This window comes from Myotis myotis, unplaced genomic scaffold (genome assembly GCF_014108235.1).
Source record: "Myotis myotis isolate mMyoMyo1 unplaced genomic scaffold, mMyoMyo1.p scaffold_m19_p_8, whole genome shotgun sequence".
NCBI lineage: Eukaryota > Metazoa > Chordata > Mammalia > Chiroptera > Vespertilionidae > Myotis > Myotis myotis.
In genome coordinates this window covers 17,865,911-17,879,008 of record NW_023416390.1, presented here as the reverse complement: position 1 = coordinate 17,879,008, position 13,098 = coordinate 17,865,911, and the positions used below count along the sequence as shown (strand labels likewise).

The 13,098-nt window shown below is 43.1% G+C and overlaps 1 long non-coding RNA gene across 1 annotated transcript in view; it reads left to right on the top strand.

Moving 5' to 3' along the window:
• The window catches only part of LOC118662156, an 88,271-nt gene extending 77,591 nt beyond the window's left edge, over positions 1 to 10,680 (top strand). The window contains exon 9 of the long non-coding RNA XR_004969604.1: positions 9,870 to 10,680. This is a non-coding gene — a long non-coding RNA (uncharacterized LOC118662156). The remainder of the gene's footprint in view (positions 1 to 9,869) is intronic.
• Positions 10,681 to 13,098: the final 2,418 nt, after the last annotated feature.

The window sequence follows — 13,098 nt, the reverse complement described above, 5'->3', positions numbered from 1 at the left end:
TATACAGCTATTTTTGTTGTTGTTCCTGAAGTTTACATTTGCCTTTGTTTTTGTCTGGTTTCATATATACCAACCACTGATTAATCTCCTAACTTTTCCAATAAAGCTAACCTTCTCCATTTAATCTATTTTAAAAATTAAGTATCATTTCATTATTTGAGTTATGCCTTTTGGAGCTTTGTTTTTACCCAGTTAAAATCTGGACTTTTCTATGCAGCTATAAAAAGGAAGGATCTCTTATCATTTGAGACAGCATGAAGGGACCTGGAGAGTATTATGCTAAGCGAAATAAGCCAGTCAAAGAAAGACAAATATCACATGATCTCACTCATATGTGGAATCTAACGAACAAAATAAACTGATGAGCAAAATAGATCTAGAGACATAGAAGCATGGAATAGACTCAGAAGGAAGGTGGGGGTGGGAGCATGGTGGGGAGAAATTTACCCGAGAACTTATATGCATGTATGCATAGCCCATGGACACAGACAATAGAATGGTGAAGGCCTGGGAGGGGTGGGCGTGGGGTAGAGAGGGTCAATGGGAAAAAAAAGGGGGGGGGCATTTGTATTATTTTCTATAATAAAGGTATTTTTTTTAAAAAAAATCTGGACTTTTCATCTCTAGGCCTTCAATTCCACTATCTTTTAATTAATATTCTAAGGCTTCTTTTAATTAATATCCTAAGACGTTTCTTCACCTTTTCTGTTTTTCTTCCTCATATTGGTAAAAATATGATCAAATAACTTCCTGAGAAATATTTATAAGAGATAAATATCTTAAATCTGTGCCTGAAAATTGCTTTTATTTACTCTCACACTTGATTAGTAGTTGATTTGAGTATAAGCTTATAGTTTGGAAATTATTTTTTAGTCAAAACTTTGAATAAATTATGCCACTACCTTCTAGCTTCCGTTGTTGCTATTAAGAAGATTGTGTTAATATGTTCTGATTGTTTTTCTACCTCTGAAAGCTTTTAGGATTTTTTTCTTTCTCCATGCTAACATTTCATAGGGATTCCCTTAGTATGGATCTTTTTCAAATCCTTGTATGAGATCTTGAGAGTCATATCAATGTAGGAATTAACATTATTTAGTTCTGGGAAATTTTCTACAGTTTTAACTTAGTCTTTCTCTCAAAACTCCCAATTTTGAAAATTATCTCCTTTGCTTTTAATTCAGATTTGTAAATCATTTTCCCTTAACTTTATTTTCACAAACTTTTAATTTCTGCAATCATGTTTTTTGTTTTCTAAAATTTCTTTTATAATCTCCAGTTTTATTTAAATACTAGAGGCCTGTTGCATGAAAAGATTCGTGCAATAGGCCTTCCCTTCCCCTGGCTGCCAGCACTGGTTTTCCTCTGGCACCCAGGACCCAGGCCTTCGCTCTGGCCGGAGCCACCTTCAGTCTTCGCTAAGCCGCTTCGCACCTACATATGCAAATTAATCGCCATCTTTGTTGGTGGTTAATTTGCATATCTCACTGATTAGCCAATGGTAGGAGTAGTGAAGGTATGATCAATTACCATGTTTGTCTATTATTAGATAGGATTATGGGATCTTGTTCTTGTTTTATGAATATAATGGCTAATAATTTTTATGTTTCTTTTCTCCTATTTCATTTATTTTTTATTCTTTTAATTTTTGAGACTTTTTAAAAATGTTCAATGATCCTTTGATGTTTGTTTGTGTGAAGTTCATTAATATGAAATATTATCCCTGATTTTTATTTCTACCTCTTACCCCACAATTAGTCCATCAATGAGTTCTATTGCCTCACCTCCATACTATATCCAAAATCCCACTACTTTTCATGCTATTCACTGCTATGATCGTGGTACTAGCCATCATGTCTTGCATTGATACCCCCCGAAATTCCTAAATCATCTCCCTTTTTCTGACCGTGCCCCTTTACAAACACCTCTTTATATAACAGGACAATTCTCACTTCTCCTCTTTGCAAACTTGTGTTGGTTTAATGAGGATCCTGAGTTTTTTCCAGAGTTGTTTTTGCTGTAAGGTGCTATAATATGTTTTGTTAAAGTTATCCTATCTAATAAAAGAGGAACATGGTAATTGGCGTACGACCGCTACCCTTCCCATTGGCTAATCAGGGTGATATGCAAATTAACTGTCAGCCAAGATGGCGGCCGGCAGCCAGGCAGCTTGAAACTAACATGAGGCTTGCTTGCTTCAGTGACGGAGGACTCCAACATTACCCGTTCCCCGCCTGCCGCTGCAGGCCTCTGAGCTGGCAGTTTGAAACATAGTTACAAAAATAGAAGCTAAACAAAACTCCAGAAACCAGCTTTCAGTGAGCTGGGATCTCAGAGCTGGAGTCAGAGCTGGAGTTATACATTCTTTCGAACCGAAACAAACCAGATACCTACTTTCAGCAGCGGAGGACTAAGAGCTGGAGCCTCAGAGCTAAAGCTGGCTCAGAATAAAAAAAGAAAAAGAAAGAATAAAAGGAGCAGTTAGGAGCTTCAGTCCCAGCCTGAAAACAGTCCTCAGCCCCTCATCCAGACTGGCCAGGCACCCCAGTGGGGACCCCCACCCTGAAGGGTGTGTGACCAGCTGCAAACAGCCATCATCCCCTCATCCAGGCTGGCCAGGCACCCCAGAGGGGACCCCCACCCTGAAGGGTGTGTGACCAGCTGCAAACAGCCATCATCCCCTCATCCAGGCTGGCCAGGCACCCCAGAGGGGACCCCCACCCTGAAGGGTGTGTGACCAGCTGCAAACAGCCATCATCCCCTCATCCAGGCTGGCCAGGCACCCAAGTGAGACCCCCAACCTGAAGGGGGTGTGACCAGCTGCAAACAGCCATCATCCCCTCATTCAGGCAGGCCAGGCACCCGAGCAGGACCCCCACCCTGATCCAGGACACCCTTCAGGGCAAACCAGCCAGCCCCCACCCGTGCACTAGGCCTCTATCCTATATAGTAAAAGGGTAATATGCCTCCCAGCACCGGGATCAGCGGAGCCACAAGGCCTCCCGGCACTGGGATCAGAGTGACAGGGGGCAGCGCCCAAACCCCCTGATTGCCCTGCAGCTCTGTGTGTGACAGGGGGCGGGGCCACAACCTCCCTATCCGCCGTGCTCTGTTCATGACAGGGGAAGGTGCCCCAACCCCCTGATCAGCCCTGCTCTGTGCCTGATAGGGGGGAGCTCCCCAACCTCCTGATCGCCCTGCGGCTCTGTGTGTGACAGGGTGCGATGCCCCAACCCCTTGATCGGCCCTGCTGTGTGTGTGACAGGGTGCGGTGCCCCAATCCCCCCCCACACACACACATACACGGGCCCTGCTCTGTGTGTGATGGGATAGAGCCATAGCCTCCCCATCGGCCCTGCCCTGAGTGTGACAGGGTGCGGTGCCCCAACCCCCCAATAGGCCCTACCCTGAGCGTGACTGAGGGTGGCATCGCAACCTCCCAATCCGCCCTGCTCTGTGCATGACAGGGGGCGGCGCCCCAACTCCGCAATCGGCCCTGCTCTGAGCCCGTCCAGGGGCTGCACCTAGGGATTGGGCCTGCCCTCTGCCACCCAGGAGCAGGCTTAAGCCAGCAGGTCGTTATCTCTTGAGGGGTCCCAGACTGCGAGAGGGCACAGGCCGGGCTGAGGGGCCCCCCCTTGCCCCCGAGTGCACAAATTTTTGTGCACCGGGCCTCTAGTAATAATAATAAAAGGCTAATATGCACATTGACTGAATGGCAGAATGGCCGGTTGCTATGATGTGCACTGGCCACCAGGGGGCAGACGCTCAATGCAGGAGCTTTCCCCTGGTGGTCAGTGCACTTCCATATGGGGAGTGCCACTCAGCCAGAAGCTGGCTCATGGCTGGCCAGCGCAGTGGTGGTGGCAGGAGCCTCTCCCACCTCCGCGGCAGCACTAAGAATGTCCAACTAATGGTTTAGACCTGATCCCTTGGGGGCCTAAGCCTTTAGTTGGACATCCCCCGAGGGCTCCCTGGCTGCCAGAAGGATGTCTGACTGCAAGCTTAGGCCTGTTCCCCCGGGGAGTGGGCCTAAGTTGACAGGTGGACATCCCCCAAGGGGTCCTGGACTGTAAATGGGTGCAGGCCAGGCTGAGGGAAACGCGCCTCCCCCCCCCCCCCCCCCGAGTGCACAAATTTTTGTGTACTGGGCCTCTAGTCATCAAAAAATGAATAAAAATGCAAAAATATCCTTCAAGGTTGAGTTAAGCTACTGGAAATATTTGTGGTTATAGTTTTTGTTTCCTTCATTGAAAAATAGATTGTGTTTCACAGTTTTAAATCACAACAATTCCATTAGCATTCAGCTTCTGCTGTGAGAGGGTTTGGATCTTTGCCATAAAATGCCCTTTAAGTGAAATCTGGCCAAGTTGTAGCCTAGGAGCAATAGTGGGGCAGAATTGATCTGCTAAAATGAAACTGCCAGACCTGAGTGGTCTAGCAACCATAATGCATTATGCTGACTACATAGATTCCAAAGTTCTTTTTAATGCCTATAAAGCACTAATTTTTCATGTTCAGAGATGTTCACAAATAGTTTACCTAATTTCTTTCCCTTATTTTGGAAGCATGCAATAATACCAGATTATAAACCACAGCTAGAAAAAGATGCTTATTTCACATCCCCCAATTCTCCACCCAATCCAAATTTACAGGAAGTGTAGGTAGGGAATACGTAGCCTGAACTGTAGCTTACAGAATTACCAACATTTTATGTCTCTCCATTAAGGGGGAGTTGTAAACACTCAGAGCTCAGTGAAGTTTTTCTCATCATAGATACTAAAGTTACTCTCTGTCTCTGGGACTGTGGTGGAATGTAGAAGGGGAAAAAAAAAATAACTCTCCTATATCATAAAAGCCTAATATGCTACGTGTCCAACTGTTCCTTTGACCATTCAACCAGTCGCTATGACGCAAACTGACCTCCAGGAGGCAGTTGCTCCGACCAGTAGGTTATCTTACTGCTGGGGTCTAGCTGATCGGAACGAGGCGAGATGGGCTGGACATGCCCTGGAGCCCTCCTGTGGTCCCTCCCTGGCCCCAGTCGTGCACTGGTGGGGTCCTTCAGCCTGGTCCATGCCCTCTCACAATCTGAGACCCCTCGAGGGATGTTGGCGAGCCAGTTTCAGCTCTATCCCTGCAGGCCAAGCCAAGGGACCCCACCAGTGCACAAATCTGTGCACCGGGCCTCTAGTAAATAATACTATCAGAAAAGTATTAAACATCTAGCTGAAGGAATAGATATAGCAAGTTTTAGTATTCATATTATATGCAGCCAAGAAAAGTTTATCAATGAGTTTCTGGTTGAAACTGAAGAGAAGAAAAGGTAAATGCTTAAATATAACAAAGAATAAAATGTAAATAAAAATAATTGCAGAATGTTTATTATTAACCATGAGTAAAAATAGTATCTAACTTGTAGGGCTGATGTGAGGACCAAATGAGATGATAATGTGAAAGGCTAGGCTCAAAAAAAGTCTTCAATAATTGTTGGATATTGTATGAAATAGTAAATTTCCTTCCATATACTTTTATTTTAATTATAGTAACAAAATTGTTCCGAGCTTTCATAAGTTCACTTAAGACCTTGGTGCCTGGCTTTAATTTTTCCAGAAGGTATTGATTTTTCTCAACCATAAGTTTTTCAATGCAAGTAGTTTTCATGTACCAAGCCTGCAAAGCCAATGTGGACAATGCATTCAGGGTCTTCCATGAACCCTAAGAGAAAACTCTAGATGAGTTGCCTGAGAGGGCCTTGGAGGGAACTTTCCCTTAGACCTTGGGAAGGGTGAAAGAAAGGGAGAGCTGGGCTATGCAATGCTGAGTTCTGCTCAGATTCCAGCCTTCAGCCTAAAAGAGTTCATCTGCCTGCCCCTGTGAGGCTTAAACTCATTGACAGAGCTGCAGGGGGTGCCTAGGGGAATCTCTATATTTACAGAAAGCACAGTTAGCAGTTCCTTTTTGGACCCAGTCCAATCCATTCTTAGTTTTGTATCCTAATCTCTTTAAGATGCATTTTCTATTATCCCTGATTGATGGACTGCTTAAGCAAGACGATCTAGCATTGAGGTAGTCTGGGTTTTTCTCTCTCTATTTCTCACGCTCCATGCTCCACCAAACCTGTTCATTATTCATCCTGAATATATAGGCATCCCTCTACTTTCCCTCCTCACTTCCATGACCCAGGTGTAGACACTGATCATCAACCCCTGGGACTATTGGGGTGGGGGGCATGTTACTGTCTCTTTTCTTCTTTTCTCTTATTTTTCAAAGCTTTCTAGAACAAAGAGCAAACAGAAGTAATCTTTATTAAAGTTAAGTTGGCATTTCACTTCTCTGTTCAGTGTTCCTTAGGAGCTACCCCTTAACCTATAGGACATATTTTGCAATCCTTCTTGTGGTCTTCAAGGATCTCAATGATGTCTCCCGCCAACTGTCCCATTCAGGAGGTTGGATCTTTAACTTCCAGCCATCTACCAGTGAATCATGTGTAGTTCCCTAAACTACCCATGCTCTCTACCCTCTGAATTTATACCTGCCTTCTACTCTACTTAAGTCCCTCTCCTCCTCCTTCTGCATTCCCATAAAACTCTTGCTTTTCTCAAGGCTGTGTATGTGTGTGTGTGACCTTCCTGACACTGAAGGTCTTTAATTAATTTACTCATTCATTTATGATTTTGTTCAATATTTACTGAGCCTCTAACATGCATGAGCCCTTAAATGCTCTTTCTGTTGTTCCCATTGAAAGTTCCTACTTGTTTATAGCAGCGCTCACAATTGTGCTGAAATTATCTTTGTTTTCTATCTCTTTCTATAAATAGTAGCAGACCCTAAAAGACAATGGCTATGTCTTTTAATTTAATTCCTACAGCATAAAACTGTATCTGGCACATAACAGGTACACACTCAAATAATTGTTAGATGAAGAAACTTAATTGGAAGAGCAGGAAAATTAAAGAGCTAATTGAATTATGGCAAGAAAATGAGGATCATTCTAATGGGAGTTGCCTATACTGTGATCCTGCCTAGAACCAACCCATGTTCTCCTTGCACTGGGCAATCACACTGGGTAGTTGTTTTGTACTGCGCCCTTCCTTCCGGTTCTTCTCCTACTTTTGTGTGATATAGTTGTTCATTCTGAATGGGCATACTGCCCACTTATTACTCAAAAGAGTGAATGGGTAGGAACCCTTATTAGTAATGACGAATTTATGATAAAATAATGTCAGGAGATATTGAGCAATAGTGTACACACCCAAATAACTCTTTTTTAAAATCCCACCCAAAGATATGTTTTTCCATTGATTTTTTTTAGAGAGAGTGTCGTGGAAGGAGGAATGGGGACAGAAGAGAAACATCAGTGTGAGAGAGACACATTAATTGGTTGCCTCCCACAAGCACCCAGACCAGGACCAGGGATCAAGCCTGAACCAAGGTATGTGCCCTTGACCAGGAATCGAACCTGAGGACTAGGTCAATCCTCTAACCACTGAAATAAACTGGCCAGGGCCCCAAAGAGCTTTTAAGAACCATATATCTCTTTCCCTTTTAGGGAAAATAGCACTTAAGCTATTTTCTGTATCTAATACACAGGCAACCGGTTTCGATGGAGAGTAATTATTCTCCTGCTTAACTGGATGCAGGAGATGGGCATTCTGATGGACATCGTGAAACATTATATAGTCCTGTTTCCAAAATATTCCCTTGATTTACTTTATTTTGAAGGAATTTCATGGAACACGGCAGCACATGTGTAACTTTACATGGTGATTCCTTCATTGCTCAGCTATGGTTACGTACCTTTGTTTTTTGGGCAGTATTGGTATAGTTCCAAACATGATTACTATACCATATTTTGAGGTTTTAACTCCAGAATGAATTTGAAAAATACTTGTAGTATCTGATGCTATTTATATAATATACTAATATGTTCTTATTATGGCATCATGAGCAGTAAAAATATTGAATTCAATATGAATAAAGTGGATAAAGAAACAAAATTATTTTTTTTTTACCATCATACTATTTTGCAACTCACTTTGGTTCCAGTTTTCCTTTGGGCTTAATATCAACAATCCCTCAGTCCATGACCATTTTGGAGTGCTCACTCTGTACCGGGCATGGTGTTAGGCACTCGAGGTAGAAAGGATATCAATAATTACTAATTGAGCACCATGGACCAAGTACCATGCCAGGGACATAGCACATAATGTCTCAGCCCTCTTTTAATCAAGGTATGATTGACACATTATATTAGTTTCAGGTACACAATGCAATGATTTGATATTTGTATATATTGTGAAATGATCACCACAATAAGTCTAGTTAACATCTGTCATCATACATAGTTACACACTTTTTTCTTGTGGTGAGAATTTTAAAAATCTTTCCTAGTAACTTTCAAATATGCAATACAGTATTGTAAACTATAGTCACCATGCTGTATATTAGATCCCATGACTCATTTATTTTATAACTGGACCCCCTTCACACATTTCAGTCATCCCTCTCCCTTCATTTAACTCTTATAATAGGTGGCATTCTCTCTATTATAAGTAGCTAATATCTCTATGCCCAAAAAATGAAGAAACTGGTCCCTAAGAGGATTAAGAAAGATAAATAAGACCCATTTCTTTCTCTCAAGGGCCTTCTAATTCTACAATGAGAAACAATAACCTTGGGAGATCCTCAGAAAATGACACGCCTTCTAACCATTGCCATTCTCTTCTGAGCCAAACGAATTCCAGGGCCTCCAGGCAGAGCCTGCCTTCAGGTGCCTGTGAAGCTGGTACTGCCCGCACTCTGACAGGATGGAGGCCGGACTTCCACTCCTGAGGGCTGGTGGGACTAGACACTGGCCTGGGAGTGTACACTCTGAGCGGGACCTGCAGGGTTCTGATAACCCCTAAGATAAAAGTTGGTACCAACCTGCTTGAGTGAGTGTGGTCTCTGGGGCCCTCATGCAACTGGGGAATTGCTAAACAAGTGACTGAGTCCTGGGGCCTGGAGGGGATGTGAGGAGACTGGGCACTGCAAGTCCTGCCACCTCCCCCTGCCCCCGCCACTCAAGGTATCCCAGTGGGAGACCAACAGGCATTTTGGCTGCACTGTGGGCCTGCGGGGGCAGTAGTACTTGTGCTTTAGATGATGTATGGGACTCCAAAGCTTGCTGGGCCCCAGTGAGTAGACACAGGGAACTAACAAAGCACCAATATGGACCCAGCTTCCAAGGATAAGAAGAATGAGAAAGCCTGGCCTGCATGGCTCAGTGGTTGAACATTGACCTATGAACCAGGAGGTCACAGTTTGATTTCCGATCAGGACACATGCCCTGGTTACAGGCTCGATCTCCAATGTGGGGCATGCAGGAAACAGCCAATCAATGATTCTCTCCCAGATAATTTTATCTTGGAGTGCATGTGAGTGTATACAACTTTGCATTTACATATTATTTATTTAAGAAATTAAGTTCTAAAGATTTTTGAGGTGGCCATGATATAATGTTAACTTGAAAAGGATAGTGTGTAGAATGTGGTGCTATTCAATTTAAAAGTAACCAAGTCAAAGTGTGCACGTGTTTGCATGTGAATGTGTGTGTATGGGGTATGTGTGTGAGTGGCGTATGTATATATGTATTTGGACAGAGGAGAGAAAATTAAATGAGAGAAGAGATAAATTATTTCTGTAGTCTAATTTCTTTTCCTTAACTTGTTACCAGTCATGTACTGCTTCTGTAATTTGGAAAACATCAAATTAATATAAAACAGTTTAACGCGCTAATGTCTGTGTAATATAACATAGGAATGGGGTTTAATGTGGAATTGCGATTATACTTTGGGTGTAGTATTAACTCCATGCACTTTTATCCTCAGAAATTGCCAACTGCAGTTATGCAATGAGCACAGCGGACAAGTCAGATCATGGGTCCTTCTCCTCATTGTAGGGACGAGCAGATGTCTCCTCCGCAGTGACAGCAGCACTGGGCGCCTTGTGCAGTGGAGGAGGAGGAATGGTGCAGGCAAGTAATTCTTACAATAGGTTGAAAATCGCCCCTAGGGAGCATTTTGGAAAACGGAGGAGCTCTTTTGTCATTGCTATCACATGATGCTCTGAGGTCACACTTTGTACTTAATGAGTAGCGCCCAGGGATTCCAGGCAGCTAAAATGAGTGGCCCGGTTCACTGAAATGAAGTCGTATCCTAAGCCATGGACAGACATAGAAACTAGTTTAAAGTTATCTGAGCCTAGAACCTAACTCCTTCGGGCATAAAAACAGAAAGTAATTTTGCCCAGTTTACTATGTACTATATTTTCCATAGTGTACTGCGGCATTAATTGTAAGAAAACCATACTTTGCTTCACTCACAAGTTTATTGAGATTTGGTCACTGTTTCAGAATATCCTCAGCAGAGCACTCGTGGAGTTTAAGTCCCCAGTTCAGCATTCATGACAGTCACATGTAGGTACTTCTGCGTATAGATTTAACCATCAGACCAATCCAGTATGTCTTTCCCTATAGTTATGACAAAACATTCATTTTCATTGTGAATTACATAAAGAGCAAATTACTTTTGCTTTTTCTCTTTTTATTCCAACCGTAATAAATTGGAATTAATATTGATTTTTTGAAGTTATGCAAGGAGAGTCATATTATCTATGATTTTTCTTTCAGAATAGTAAAAGCAGTGACAAAAATTATTATTAAAAGGGGACATAGAGCCTGGCCGGTGTGGCGAAGTGGTTGAGCATCGACCTATGAAAGAAGGAGTCATGGTTTGATTCCTGGTCAGGGCATATGCCCAGGTTGTGGGCTCGGTCCCCAATGAGGGGTGTGTAGGAGGCAGCCCACCAGTGATTCTCTCTCATCATTGATGTTTCTCTCTCCCTCTCTTTTCCTCTCTGAAGTCAATAATATATGTTGCTATAGAGTCTGGTAGGGGGAGAATGACTCTGAGCCATGGAATGTGAGAAGGGAGCAGAGAGTAAGGCAAGAAGCTGCCAGAGTCCTGGATTTCCTCACCTTCAGGGCTCACATTTTCAATGCAGCCATGGAAACACCCACAGCTGGGAGAGCCTGGCATCGCCATGTCAGTGGCATGCACCCCTGGGTGTGTGGAGGGGAAGCTGCCAATACCTAGGATCATCCTCCCACCCTCACGGCCCAGGAGCTGGGGAGCTGAGTGGTGATAGGAGATGGGTAGGGAAGCCTAAGGTAGCACTTCTGCTTCTCTGTTTCCTACACCAGGAATGCAGAAGTTCCTACATTCCAGACTGGGGGGAAAACCAAGCTGCTGAGATGACTGATTCATATCAGAGGGCTCATCTGAGAACAAGAGGGGCATCAGACCAGGATGCTGAGACAGAGTCCAGTAGTGGGTACCACCTATCAGCTCCAGCCAAAGGCAGATGGGCCTACAAAACTCAACATTCACCAACCCAAGAACCAGAACAAATGAGTTACCCAGAAGCCAGAACCTGTGAAAAGGAAAACGATAGGATCAGGCACCCTTCTCTCCTCTGCTACGGGGTCACATGCATCTAAATGCCAAGAGGAAAACAGAAGACTAGGAATTTACCTGGACACAGGAAGTATTTACAGAAAAACACTGCTTCAAGGTGAAGGCCTGGCCAGAGCTTCCTGGACTGGGTTAAGTCTACTATTTTGCCAATCTATCTAGTGGAAGATCAGATCAGTTATTAGGAAAATTCAAAGTCTGCCTTGTCTTTACTATTTAAGTGAAGTAAAAATGAAATTACAACCTGGTGATAAATATTCTAAGACATGTTCTTTTTCTTTTTTTGATGCAGGGAAGATTTAGAAGCAGGAGGTGAAGGGAGAGTATCTCCAGGTTGGGAGGGAGCAGAGAAAGGGGAATTTCCAGACACAAGCCAAGTTTTTCCACTTGACAGTTTTGCCTTGGGCCTATCCTGTTTATCTTTACCTGGGCTCAGATAACTAGAAACTGAGGCCAAAGGCTTGTCTTTCCTCCTGCCTGACGGAGCAGAACCTGCTACAGAGAAAGGGGAAGAGAGAGGACACACTTTTGTGGAGGTGTTTTCTTTCCAAATTGGTCTGTATGATCTTTGCTTCCCAAATACAATTCTAAGAAGTGTATGAGTTTCTTTAAATTTTTCTCCTTTTACATTTCTTTACTATTTCACTTTCTGTTATCTCTTTTTTCTGCTTTCCTGCTCCAAGCATTCTTATTTTTATTGATTTTGGACCTTCACCACGACTGTGGGAAATGGAGAGAGTTTTAAGGGTGAGTCAATAAATTTAGTGCCAGGACAGAAGAAAGACATTTAACAGAGGGTATGGCCAACCTATTTGCCTACATTATCAATTTACTGTGCAAGAGATTTGGTTTAAGTTGTGAATAAAGATGTTGAATGATTTCAGGAAAGTATATGTCTAGACAAGAATGTAGGCATTCAAAAGAAGGGTCTTCCTTAGTCATCCAGCAATGCTTTCTGCACTATAAATACTGTTAGCTGCTGGTGACATAGCAGGGAGAAGAAAAACACACAATACTCTTCCTATTCTCATGAGGCCTTAGTTTTATGTGGGGATGAGAAACAATAAACACACATAAATAATATTATGTATCAGGTTATTAAGAACTCTGAAGAAAAATAAAACAGGTGAATGGATTAAACAGCGACTACCAAGGAGAGAGGGAGTGTAGCCATTTTTAAGTCCCCCTCCTCTGGAAGGGAACCTCTGAAAAGAGACCTAACTGAAGTGGAGAGCCAACCACTGTGATATTTAGAGGAGTGCCTTTGCCAACAGAGAGACCAGCAAGTAAGTGCAAAGGCCCTGGGATAAAAAAGTGTAGTATATCTGGCATATTCTAGGAGATCAAGGAGTCTGTGTGTCTGAAGCAGAGTGACCTAAGACGGGAGTGGTGACTAAGTTACTTGGCAATAATCAAGTCAAGTTAGAACTTTAGAAAACACTGGAAGGCCTTTTTCTCCCTCAGTGATATAGGATGACATGGAGTTTTGACATGAGTTTTGTTGAGCAGAGCAGTGACATAATCTCATGGTTTTGCCAAATCAATTTGGCTGCCGTGTTGAGAATACGTTAACAGGAAAAATCCA